This window comes from Nansenia antarctica (genome assembly GCF_963989245.1).
Source record: "Nansenia antarctica genome assembly, chromosome: 3".
NCBI classification, from domain to species: Eukaryota; Metazoa; Chordata; class Actinopteri; order Argentiniformes; family Microstomatidae; genus Nansenia; species Nansenia antarctica.
This window is the reverse complement of record NC_137688.1, coordinates 53,422,489-53,437,013: the sequence shown is the minus strand read 5'-3', so window position 1 is coordinate 53,437,013 and position 14,525 is coordinate 53,422,489.

Here is a 14,525-nt window from a genome sequence, read left to right as displayed (position 1 = left end):
ATACTATTTCCAAATCAGTAATCGGATTAAAGTTACTTATTCAAGTGGCTGTGCGTTACTATTGCGTTACTACCTCATAACTTAGGCTAAATGCAGTATTTCTTTGTAATGTTCGATAGTAAACAAACATTTCTCGCGTCTTGGGGAGTGACGTCAGTGCCCACGTTTTCAACACGAGGTTACTATGGAAGGCCATGCCCGCAAAAAACGGCTCTCGACTATCGCGAGATTGCAGCAGAATCGCTCACGTGTATCACCACGCTGATTGCACAGTGTAAACAGAAGCGTAGCCTACACAATGGAGCGAGAACAGAGATATGCGTTAAATAGCTGGAAATATAAGGATTATTTTGAGTTTGTGTCAGCAAAGGATGACAAGAACATAAATGTTGATCATTGATAAACTAAATTGATAAGACTCACCCAGTTTAGGATTAGGATTATATTAGGATCATATCTGAATGGTCAGGGTAGGTTTTAGGTTTTGTGAAACCACTCCTTGCTAGTTACTGTTAAATAAAGATTATATTTATTTTATTGTTTAAAAACAAGTATTTATGTTGGGTGAGGCAAAGAAAGACTCTTTATTTTGTTGTTTTAAGTTATTGTTTAAAGTGTAATTATGTAATTTAAGTTACTGTTAAAATAAAGTGAGTTTTGGCAAAACCAGTTTTCATTTTTATGTTGCGGGGGGGGGGGGGGGGGGGGTCGGGTGCCTAGGCAGCTGCCAATAGTAACTAAAAAAGTAACTAGTAATCTAACTTAGTTACTTTTAAAATCAAGTAATCAGTAAAGTAACTAGATTACTTTTTAAAGGAGTAATCAGTAATCAGTAATCAGAATACTTTTTCAAAGTAACTGTGGCAACACTGGTTATCTGTAGCAAAAGATGTAGACACCACTGGCTGTGGGGTCGCTTCATCCTCGAGTGGTGAGCTGTTTGGCACAATTAGTTTTAAAGTATTGACATCACTATCCCCCTGTCTGACCAATGTTAAATATCTCTGTAGTAACACAGCGTAATGCTGTGCTTTGTCATGTGGAGTTAAATCGTTTCTATTCAAAATGGTTCTCATCAAATCATCAATGTTATTTTCAGCACTCTGTCTGATAGTCGTTGGACCTCCAACACGTAATTTGTCCACATCTCTTTGCGGCACCAAATACATTTTCTCCATAATGACTAGTAGGTTGTTTGTACACACTTGAAAAGTTAATGCTGAACGGTGTTGATATTAAAATCCGTATGACTAGAGCAAAGGATGCATTCTGTCTGATGCGTGATGCTGCGGACAATGAGTTGTACAAAGTGAATCTTATCTCTGCGTCCTTATTTGTCAAGAAAGTTTCATTGTCACCGGCCGTACGCTTAGGACATGCACACAGACACTGCTAACGAACACTGCCAAATACCCCCTGGACCGTGTCACCCTTAAGAATTTTTCCATTCCAGCGGGCTCAAGAGTGTCAAACCATGAAAATCTGTTTCTAGGAACCCTACCCAAGTCTGTGGTGGTAGCGATGGTTGATAATGACTCTTTTACGGGCGACTATGGCAAGAACCCATTCAATTTTAAGAATTATAATCTAGAATATCTGGCAATATATGTTGACGGTGTCCAGTTCCCCACCAAACCATTACAACCGGACTTCCCTAATGGTTGCGTGACTCGTGAATTCTATCAACTGGTGTTATCAACAGGGAGACATTTAAAGAACAGTGCTATGGCCATTTATCGAAACGATTTCCTGAGAGGGTACACTCTTTATGCATTTAATCTGACACCTGACGAGGATAATAGTCAGCATCTATCATTGATCAAGAGTGGTAACATACGCCTGGAGACACGTTTCAGGAACCCGCTGCCTAATACCATCAATCTAATAATTTATGCGGTATATGATAGTATGATTGAAGTGTCCCATCGCAGACAGGTTTTAGTTGATTACTATTAAGCATCATGAATACTGTGGAACTGACAGCCAGGTGTTTTGGCTTGTGATAAACTGCCCCAGCAACCTCTACAAATAAGACCTAGTGCTATGATAATTAACACACCCCTCTGACCAGCCTGGAGAGCATTGGCTGGCAGTTTATATATTGGAGAGAGTTGGGTGTTTTTTTGACAGTTTTGGAAATGCTCCAAATCATTCAATATTTCCTAAATCGATTTATGACTTTTTAAACATGTCATGTGACGAGATACATTTATCAGACAAACAAGTTCAGGATGTCACATCGGTCACATGTGGTGAACACTGTATCTACTTCTTAAATCACATGTGTAGAAGCATCACCTATGATATGTTGATATCTAAATATTCTTCTAATCTGTTTAAAAATGACACAATGGTAACACGTTTTGTGAAAAAGTTGCAACCGTGTGTGTGTTCATAATGTGTTTAGTTGTGTTCAACATGTTCAGACAATTGTGTAAGATTGTGCAAGTCAATAAAATGTTGGTCAAATAAATTATCAGAGTTCATGTATCATTACAATCATTTTTATTTAGTCAAGCAAGGGGTTTTAGTCAAACAATAACATAGTCATTCACAGTCATTCACAATAAAAATAAAAAATACAAACATTGTATACAAATTGGTTGTAGCAGAAATACATTCACAATTTTAACAAGGGTTAAAAATGTTAAAACAAAAATAAGTAAATAAATGAAATTAAAATAACAAATCTAGCTCCAATCATGCCACAACAAGCCTCTATGAGATTCTGGCCTTGATTTAGACTTGCGCCGAGATCGGCTGTCAGAGGCCGTTGTTCCTGAAGCCTCATACTCTAAGAATTTAGGGGCCAGAGCGAGACTACGCCTAGACGGGGTTTTAACAGCACCAATGGTAGCATCAACATTTGTTTTAGAATGTTTAACATCACTAATCTCGTCTTTGACATGTCTATTGGGTATTGTAGAAAGCGGTATGTTTAAAACTGAAAACCCCTGCACAAACTCATCCCAACCGTGGGGTCTGACGCTTGTTTTAGGTGCTTGAATCATGGTCGCTAGTTTAACAATATCTAAAATGTGTGAACCGGTCACGACTGCCCCTTTCAACACAAGTTCCCCAGATTCGTTCCACTCTAATACCCTTGATTTATACATCTTGGCCAAAATATGTTGGGCATTCTTCTTGCTCCTCAGGGGTAAATTATTTAAGACGTCTAAAGCTGTGTTATCTGTAGCAAAAGATGTAGACACCACTGGCTGTGGGGTCGCTTCATCCTCGAGTGGTGAGCTGTTTGGCACAATTAGTTTTAAAGTATTGACATCACTATCCCCCTGTCTGACCAATGTTAAATATCTCTGTAGTAACACAGCGTAATGCTGTGCTTTGTCATGTGAAGTTAAATCGTTTCTATTCAAAATGGTTCTCATCAAATCATCAATGTTATTTTCAGCACTCTGTCTGATAGTCGTTGGACCTCCAACACGTAATTTGTCCACATCTCTTTGCGGCACCAAATACATTTTCTCCATAATGACTAGTAGGTTGTTTGTACACACTTGTAAAGTTAATGCTGAACGGTGTTGATATTAAAATCCGTATGACTAGAGCAAAGGATGCATTCTGTCTGATGCGTGATGCTGCGGACAATGAGTTGTACAAAGTGAATCTTATCTCTGCGTCCTTATTTGTCAAGAAAGTTTCATTGTCACCGGCCGTACGCTTAGGACATGCACACAGACACTGCTAACGAACACTGCCAAATACCCCCTGGACCGTGTCACCCTTAAGAATTTTTCCGTTCCAGCGGGCTCAAGAGTGTCAAACCATGAAAATCTGTTTCTAGGAACCCTACCCAAGTCTGTGGTGGTAGCGATGGTTGATAATGACACTTTTACGGGCGACTATGGCAAGAACCCATTCAATTTTAAGAATTATAATCTAGAATATCTGGCAATATATGTTGACGGTGTCCAGTTCCCCACCAAACCATTACAACCGGACTTCCCTAATGGTTGCGTGACTCGTGAATTCTATCAACTGGTGTTATCAACAGGGAGACATTTAAAGAACAGTGCTATGGCCATTGATCGAAACGATTTCCTGAGACGGTACACTCTTTATGCATTTAATCTGACACCTGACGAGGATAATAGTCAGCATCTATCATTGATCAAGAGTGGTAACATACGCCTGGAGACACGTTTCAGGAACCCGCTGCCTAATACCATCAATCTAATAATTTATGCGGTATATGATAGTATGATTGAAGTGTCCCATCGCAGACAGGTTTTAGTTGATTACTATTAAGCATCATGAATACTGTGGAACTGACAGCCAGGTGTTTTGGCTTGTGATAAACTGCCCCAGCAACCTCTACAAATAAGACCTAGTGCTATGATAATTAACACACACCCCTCTGACCAGCCTGGAGAGCATTGGCTGGCAGTTTATATATTGGAGAGAGTTGGGTGTTTTTTTGACAGTTTTGGAAATGCTCCAAATCATTCAATATTTCCTAAATCGATTTATGACTTTTTAAACATGTCATGTGACGAGATACATTTATCAGACAAACAAGTTCAGGATGTCACATCGGTCACATGTGGTGAACACTGTATCTACTTCTTAAATCACATGTGTAGAGGCATCACCTATGATATGTTGATATCTAAATATTCTTCTAATCTGTTTAAAAATGACACAATGGTAACACGTTTTGTGAAAAAGTTGCAACCGTGTGTGTGTGTTCATAATGTGTTTAGTTGTGTTCAACATGTTCAGACAATTGTGTAAGATTGTGCAAGTCAATAAAATGTTGGTCAAATAAATTATCAGAGTTCATGTATCATTACAATCATTTTTATTTAGTCAAGCAAGGGGTTTTAGTCAAACAATAACATAGTCATTCACAGTCATTCACAATAAAAATAAAAAATACAAACATTGTATACAAATTGGTTGTAGCAGAAATACATTCACAATTTTAACAAGGGTTAAAAATGTTAAAACTAAAATAAGTAAATAAATGAAATTAAAATAACAAATCTAGCTCCAATCATGCCACAACAAGCCTCTATGAGATTCTGGCCTTGATTTAGACTTGCGCCGAGATCGGCTGTCAGAGGCCGTTGTTCCTGAAGCCTCATACTCTAAGAATTTAGGGGCCAGAGCGAGACTACGCCTTGACGGGGTTTTAACAGCACCAATGGTAGCATCAACATTTGTTTTAGAATGTTTAACATCACTAATCTCGTCTTTGACATGTCTATTGGGTATTGTAGAAAGCGGTATGTTTAAAACTGAAAACCCCTGCACAAACTCATCCCAACCGTGGGGTCTGACGCTTGTTTTAGGTGCTTGAATCATGGTCGCTAGTTTAACAATATCTAAAATGTGTGAACCGGTCACGACTGCCCCTTTCAACACAAGTTCCCCAGATTCGTTCCACTCTAATACCCTTGATTTATACATCTTGGCCAAAATATGTTGGGCATTCTTCTTGCTCCTCAGGGGTAAATTATTTAAGACGTCTAAAGCTGTGTTATCTGTAGCAAAAGATGTAGACACCACTGGCTGTGGGGTCGCTTCATCCTCGAGTGGTGAGCTGTTTGGCACAATTAGTTTTAAAGTATTGACATCACTATCCCCCTGTCTGACCAATGTTAAATATCTCTGTAGTAACACAGCGTAATGTTGTGCTTTGTCATGTGGAGTTAAATCGTTTCTATTCAAAATGGTTCTCATCAAATCATCAATGTTATTTTCAGCACTCTGTCTGATAGTCGTTGGACCTCCAACACGTAATTTGTCCACATCTCTTTGCGGCACCAAATACATTTTCTCCATAATGACTAGTAGGTTGTTTGTACACACTTGAAAAGTTAATGCTGAACGGTGTTGATATTAAAATCCGTATGACTAGAGCAAAGGATGCATTCTGTCTGATGCGTGATGCTGCGGACAATGAGTTGTACAAAGTGAATCTTATCTCTGCGTCCTTATTTGTCAAGAAAGTTTCATTGTCACCGGCCGTACGCTTAGGACATGCACACAGACACTGCTAACGAACACTGCCAAATACCCCCTGGACCGTGTCACCCTTAAGAATTTTTCCATTCCAGCGGGCTCAAGAGTGTCAAACCATGAAAATCTGTTTCTAGGAACCCTACCCAAGTCTGTGGTGGTAGCGATGGTTGATAATGACTCTTTTTTTTGATAATGGTTGATAATGACTATGGCAAGAACCCATTCAATTTTAAGAATTATAATCTAGAATATCTGGCAATATATGTTGACGGTGTCCAGTTCCCCACCAAACCATTACAACCGGACTTCCCTAATGGTTGCGTGACTCGTGAATTCTATCAACTGGTGTTATCAACAGGGAGACATTTAAAGAACAGTGCTATGGCCATTGATCGAAACGATTTCCTGAGAGGGTACACTCTTTATGCATTTAATCTGACACCTGACGAGGATAATAGTCAGCATCTATCATTGATCAAGAGTGGTAACATACGCCTGGAGACACGTTTCAGGAACCCGCTGCCTAATACCATCAATCTAATAATTTATGCGGTATATGATAGTATGATTGAAGTGTCCCATCGCAGACAGGTTTTAGTTGATTACTATTAAGCATCATGAATACTGTGGAACTGACAGCCAGGTGTTTTGGCTTGTGATAAACTGCCCCAGCAACCTCTACAAATAAGACCTAGTGCTATGATAATTAACACACACCCCTCTGACCAGCCTGGAGAGCATTGGCTGGCAGTTTATATATTGGAGAGAGTTGGGTGTTTTTTTTGACAGTTTTGGAAATGCTCCAAATCATTCAATATTTCCTAAATCGATTTATGACTTTTTAAACATGTCATGTGACGAGATACATTTATCAGACAAACAAGTTCAGGATGTCACATCGGTCACATGTGGTGAACACTGTATCTACTTCTTAAATCACATGTGTAGAAGCATCACCTATGATATGTTGATATCTAAATATTCTTCTAATCTGTTTAAAAATGACACAATGGTAACACGTTTTGTGAAAAAGTTGCAACCGTGTGTGTGTTCATAATGTGTTTAGTTGTGTTCAACATGTTCAGACAATTGTGTAAGATTGTGCAAGTCAATAAAATGTTGGTCAAATAAATTATCAGAGTTCATGTATCATTACAATCATTTTTATTTAGTCAAGCAAGGGGTTTTAGTCAAACAATAACATAGTCATTCACAGTCATTCACAATAAAAATAAAAAATACAAACATTGTATACAAATTGGTTGTAGCAGAAATACATTCACAATTTTAACAAGGGTTAAAAATGTTAAAACAAAAATAAGTAAATAAATGAAATTAAAATAACAAATCTACCTCCAATCATGCCACAACAAGCCTCTATGAGATTCTGGCCTTGATTTAGACTTGCGCCGAGATCGGCTGTCAGAGGCCGTTGTTCCTGAAGCCTCATACTCTAAGAATTTAGGGGCCAGAGCGAGACTACGCCTAGACGGGGTTTTAACAGCACCAATGGTAGCATCAACATTTGTTTTAGAATGTTTAACATCACTAATCTCGTCTTTGACATGTCTATTGGGTATTGTAGAAAGCGGTATGTTTAAAACTGAAAACCCCTGCACAAACTCATCCCAACCGTGGGGTCTGACGCTTGTTTTAGGTGCTTGAATCATGGTCGCTAGTTTAACAATATCTAAAATGTGTGAACCGGTCACGACTGCCCCTTTCAACACAAGTTCCCCAGATTCGTTCCACTCTAATACCCTTGATTTATACATCTTGGCCAAAATATGTTGGGCATTCTTCTTGCTCCTCAGGGGTAAATTATTTAAGACGTCTAAAGCTGTGTTATCTGTAGCAAAAGATGTAGACACCACTGGCTGTGGGGTCGCTTCATCCTCGAGTGGTGAGCTGTTTGGCACAATTAGTTTTAAAGTATTGACATCACTATCCCCCTGTCTGACCAATGTTAAATATCTCTGTAGTAACACAGCGTAATGCTGTGCTTTGTCATGTGGAGTTAAATCGTTTCTATTCAAAATGGTTCTCATCAAATCATCAATGTTATTTTCAGCACTCTGTCTGATAGTCGTTGGACCTCCAACACGTAATTTGTCCACATCTCTTTGCGGCACCAAATACATTTTCTCCATAATGACTAGTAGGTTGTTTGTACACACTTGAAAAGTTAATGCTGAACGGTGTTGATATTAAAATCCGTATGACTAGAGCAAAGGATGCATTCTGTCTGATGCGTGATGCTGCGGACAATGAGTTGTACAAAGTGAATCTTATCTCTGCGTCCTTATTTGTCAAGAAAGTTTCATTGTCACCGGCCGTACGCTTAGGACATGCACACAGACACTGCTAACGAACACTGCCAAATACCCCCTGGACCGTGTCACCCTTAAGAATTTTTCCATTCCAGCGGGCTCAAGAGTGTCAAACCATGAAAATCTGTTTCTAGGAACCCTACCCAAGTCTGTGGTGGTAGCGATGGTTGATAATGACTCTTTTACGGGCGACTATGGCAAGAACCCATTCAATTTTAAGAATTATAATCTAGAATATCTGGCAATATATGTTGACGGTGTCCAGTTCCCCACCAAACCATTACAACCGGACTTCCCTAATGGTTGCGTGACTCGTGAATTCTATCAACTGGTGTTATCAACAGGGAGACATTTAAAGAACAGTGCTATGGCCATTGATCGAAACGATTTCCTGAGAGGGTACACTCTTTATGCATTTAATCTGACACCTGACGAGGATAATAGTCAGCATCTATCATTGATCAAGAGTGGTAACATACGCCTGGAGACACGTTTCAGGAACCCGCTGCCTAATACCATCAATCTAATAATTTATGCGGTATATGATAGTATGATTGAAGTGTCCCATCGCAGACAGGTTTTAGTTGATTACTATTAAGCATCATGAATACTGTGGAACTGACAGCCAGGTGTTTTGGCTTGTGATAAACTGCCCCAGCAACCTCTACAAATAAGACCTAGTGCTATGATAATTAACACACACCCCTCTGACCAGCCTGGAGAGCATTGGCTGGCAGTTTATATATTGGAGAGAGTTGGGTGTTTTTTTGACAGTTTTGGAAATGCTCCAAATCATTCAATATTTCCTAAATCGATTTATGACTTTTTAAACATGTCATGTGACGAGATACATTTATCAGACAAACAAGTTCAGGATGTCACATCGGTCACATGTGGTGAACACTGTATATACTTCTTAAATCACATGTGTAGAAGCATCACCTATGATATGTTGATATCTAAATATTATTCTAATCTGTTTAAAAATGACACAATGGTAACACGTTTTGTGAAAAAGTTGCAACCGTGTGTGTGTTCATAATGTGTTTAGTTGTGTTCAACATGTTCAGACAATTGTGTAAGATTGTGCAAGTCAATAAAATGTTGGTCAAATAAATTATCAGAGTTCATGTATCATTACAATCATTTTTATTTAGTCAAGCAAGGGGTTTTAGTCAAACAATAACATAGTCATTCACAATAAAAATAAAAAATACAAACATTGTATACAAATTGGTTGTAGCAGAAATACATTCACAATTTTAACAAGGGTTAAAAATGTTAAAACAAAAATAAGTAAATAAATGAAATTAAAATAACAAATCTACCTCCAATCATGCCACAACAAGCCTCTATGAGATTCTGGCCTTGATTTAGACTTGCGCCGAGATCGGCTGTCAGAGGCCGTTGTTCCTGAAGCCTCATACTCTAAGAATTTAGGGGCCAGAGCGAGACTACGCCTAGACGGGGTTTTAACAGCACCAATGGTAGCATCAACATTTGTTTTAGAATGTTTAACATCACTAATCTCGTCTTTGACATGTCTATTGGGTATTGTAGAAAGCGGTATGTTTAAAACTGAAAACCCCTGCACAAACTCATCCCAACCGTGGGGTCTGACGCTTGTTTTAGGTGCTTGAATCATGGTCGCTAGTTTAACAATATCTAAAATGTGTGAACCGGTCACGACTGCCCCTTTCAACACAAGTTCCCCAGATTCGTTCCACTCTAATACCCTTGATTTATACATCTTGGCCAAAATATGTTGGGCATTCTTCTTGCTCCTCAGGGGTAAATTATTTAAGACGTCTAAAGCTGTGTTATCTGTAGCAAAAGATGTAGACACCACTGGCTGTGGGGTCGCTTCATCCTCGAGTGGTGAGCTGTTTGGCACAATTAGTTTTAAAGTATTGACATCACTATCCCCCTGTCTGATCAATGTTAAATATCTCTGTAGTAACACAGCGTAATGCTGTGCTTTGTCATGTGGAGTTAAATCGTTTCTATTCAAAATTGTTCTCATCAAATCATCAATGTTATTTTCAGCACTCTGTCTGATAGTCGTTGGACCTCCAACACGTAATTTGTCCACATCTCTTTGCGGCTACAAATACATTTTCTCCATAATGACTAGTAGGTTGTTTGTACACACTTGAAAAGTTAATGCTGAACGGTGTTGATATTAAAATCCGTATGACTAGAGCAAAGGATGCATTCTGTCTGATGCGTGATGCTGCGGACAATGAGTTGTACAAAGTGAATCTTATCTCTGCGTCCTTATTTGTCAAGAAAGTTTCATTGTCACCGGCCGTACGCTTAGGACATGCACACAGACACTGCTAACGAACACTGCCAAATACCCCCTGGACCGTGTCACCCTTAAGAATTTTTCCATTCCAGCGGGCTCAAGAGTGTCAAACCATGAAAATCTGTTTCTAGGAACCCTACCCAAGTCTGTGGTGGTAGCGATGGTTGATAATGACTCTTTTACGGGCGACTATGGCAAGAACCCATTCAATTTTAAGAATTATAATCTAGAATATCTGGCAATATATGTTGACGGTGTCCAGTTCCCCACCAAACCATTACAACCGGACTTCCCTAATGGTTGCGTGACTCGTGAATTCTATCAACTGGTGTTATCAACAGGGAGACATTTAAAGAACAGTGCTATGGCCATTGATCGAAACGATTTCCTGAGAGGGTACACTCTTTATGCATTTAATCTGACACCTGACGAGGATAATAGTCAGCATCTATCATTGATCAAGAGTGGTAACATACGCCTGGAGACACGTTTCAGGAACCCGCTGCCTAATACCATCAATCTAATAATTTATGCGGTATATGATAGTATGATTGAAGTGTCCCATCGCAGACAGGTTTTAGTTGATTACTATTAAGCATCATGAATACTGTGGAACTGACAGCCAGGTGTTTTGGCTTGTGATAAACTGCCCCAGCAACCTCTACAAATAAGACCTAGTGCTATGATAATTAACACACACCCCTCTGACCAGCCTGGAGAGCATTGGCTGGCAGTTTATATATTGGAGAGAGTTGGGTGTTTTTTTGACAGTTTTGGAAATGCTCCAAATCATTCAATATTTCCTAAATCGATTTATGACTTTTTAAACATGTCATGTGACGAGATACATTTATCAGACAAACAAGTTCAGGATGTCACATCGGTCACATGTGGTGAACACTGTATCTACTTCTTAAATCACATGTGTAGAAGCATCACCTATGATATGTTGATATCTAAATATTCTTCTAATCTGTTTAAAAATGACACAATGGTAACACGTTTTGTGAAAAAGTTGCAACCGTGTGTGTGTTCATAATGTGTTTAGTTGTGTTCAACATGTTCAGACAATTGTGTAAGATTGTGCAAGTCAATAAAATGTTGGTCAAATAAATTATCAGAGTTCATGTATCATTACAATCATTTTTATTTAGTCAAGCAAGGGGTTTTAGTCAAACAATAACATAGTCATTCACAGTCATTCACAATAAAAATAAAAAATACAAAAATTGTATACAAATTGGTTGTAGCAGAAATACATTCACAATTTTAACAAGGGTTAAAAATGTTAAAACAAAAATAAGTAAATAAATTAAATTAAAATAACAAATCTACCTCCAATCATGCCACAACAAGCCTCTATGAGATTCTGGCCTTGATTTAGACTTGCGCCGAGATCGGCTGTCAGAGGCCGTTGTTCCTGAAGCCTCATACTCTAAGAATTTAGGGGCCAGAGCGAGACTACGCCTAGACGGGGTTTTAACAGCACCAATGGTAGCATCAACATTTGTTTTAGAATGTTTAACATCACTAATCTCGTCTTTGACATGTCTATTGGGTATTGTAGAAAGCGGTATGTTTAAAACTGAAAACCCCTGCACAAACTCATCCCAACCGTGGGGTCTGACGCTTGTTTTAGGTGCTTGAATCATGGTCGCTAGTTTAACAATATCTAAAATGTGTGAACCGGTCACGACTGCCCCTTTCAACACAAGTTCCCCAGATTCGTTCCACTCTAATACCCTTGATTTATACATCTTGGCCAAAATATGTTGGGCATTCTTCTTGCTCCTCAGGGGTAAATTATTTAAGACGTCTAAAGCTGTGTTATCTGTAGCAAAAGATGTAGACACCACTGGCTGTGGGGTCGCTTCATCCTCGAGTGGTGAGCTGTTTGGCACAATTAGTTTTAAAGTATTGACATCACTATCCCCCTGTCTGACCAATGTTAAATATCTCTGTAGTAACACAGCGTAATGCTGTGCTTTGTCATGTGGAGTTAAATCGTTTCTATTCAAAATGGTTCTCATCAAATCATCAATGTTATTTTCAGCACTCTGTCTGATAGTCGTTGGACCTCCAACACGTAATTTGTCCACATCTCTTTGCGGCACCAAATACATTTTCTCCATAATGACTAGTAGGTTGTTTGTACACACTTGAAAAGTTAATGCTGAACGGTGTTGATATTAAAATCCGTATGACTAGAGCAAAGGATGCATTCTGTCTGATGCGTGATGCTGCGGACAATGAGTTGTACAAAGTGAATCTTATCTCTGCGTCCTTATTTGTCAAGAAAGTTTCATTGTCACCGGCCGTACGCTTAGGACATGCACACAGACACTGCTAACGAACACTGCCAAATACCCCCTGGACCGTGTCACCCTTAAGAATTTTTCCATTCCAGCGGGCTCAAGAGTGTCAAACCATGAAAATCTGTTTCTAGGAACCCTACCCAAGTCTGTGGTGGTAGCGATGGTTGATAATGACTCTTTTTTTTGATAATGGTTGATAATGACTATGGCAAGAACCCATTCAATTTTAAGAATTATAATCTAGAATATCTGGCAATATATGTTGACGGTGTCCAGTTCCCCACCAAACCATTACAACCGGACTTCCCTAATGGTTGCGTGACTCGTGAATTCTATCAACTGGTGTTATCAACAGGGAGACATTTAAAGAACAGTGCTATGGCCATTGATCGAAACGATTTCCTGAGAGGGTACACTCTTTATGCATTTAATCTGACACCTGACGAGGATAATAGTCAGCATCTATCATTGATCAAGAGTGGTAACATACGCCTGGAGACACGTTTCAGGAACCCGCTGCCTAATACCATCAATCTAATAATTTATGCGGTATATGATAGTATGATTGAAGTGTCCCATCGCAGACAGGTTTTAGTTGATTACTATTAAGCATCATGAATACTGTGGAACTGACAGCCAGGTGTTTTGGCTTGTGATAAACTGCCCCAGCAACCTCTACAAATAAGACCTAGTGCTATGATAATTAACACACACCCCTCTGACCAGCCTGGAGAGCATTGGCTGGCAGTTTATATATTGGAGAGAGTTGGGTGTTTTTTTTGACAGTTTTGGAAATGCTCCAAATCATTCAATATTTCCTAAATCGATTTATGACTTTTTAAACATGTCATGTGACGAGATACATTTATCAGACAAACAAGTTCAGGATGTCACATCGGTCACATGTGGTGAACACTGTATCTACTTCTTAAATCACATGTGTAGAGGCATCACCTATGATATGTTGATATCTAAATATTCTTCTAATCTGTTTAAAAATGACACAATGGTAACACGTTTTGTGAAAAAGTTGCAACCGTGTGTGTGTGTTCATAATGTGTTTAGTTGTGTTCAACATGTTCAGACAATTGTGTAAGATTGTGCAAGTCAATAAAATGTTGGTCAAATAAATTATCAGAGTTCATGTATCATTACAATAATTTTTATTTAGTCAAGCAAGGGGTTTTAGTCAAACAATAACATAGTCATTCACAGTCATTCACAATAAAAATTAAAAATACAAACATTGTATACAAATTGGTTGTAGCAGAAATACATTCACAATGTTAACAAGGGTTAAAAATGTTAAAACAAAAATAAGTAAATAAATGAAATTAAAATAACAAATCTAGCTCCAATCATGCCACCACAAGCCTCTATGAGATTCTGGCCTTGATTTAGACTTGCGCCGAGATCGGCTGTCAGAGGCCGTTGTTCCTGAAGCCTCATACTCTAAGAATTTAGGGGCCAGAGCGAGACTGCGCCTAGAAGGGGTTTTAACAGCACCAATGGTAGCATCAACATTTGTTTTAGAATGTTTAACATCACTAATCTCGTCTTTGACATGTCTATTGGGTATTGTAG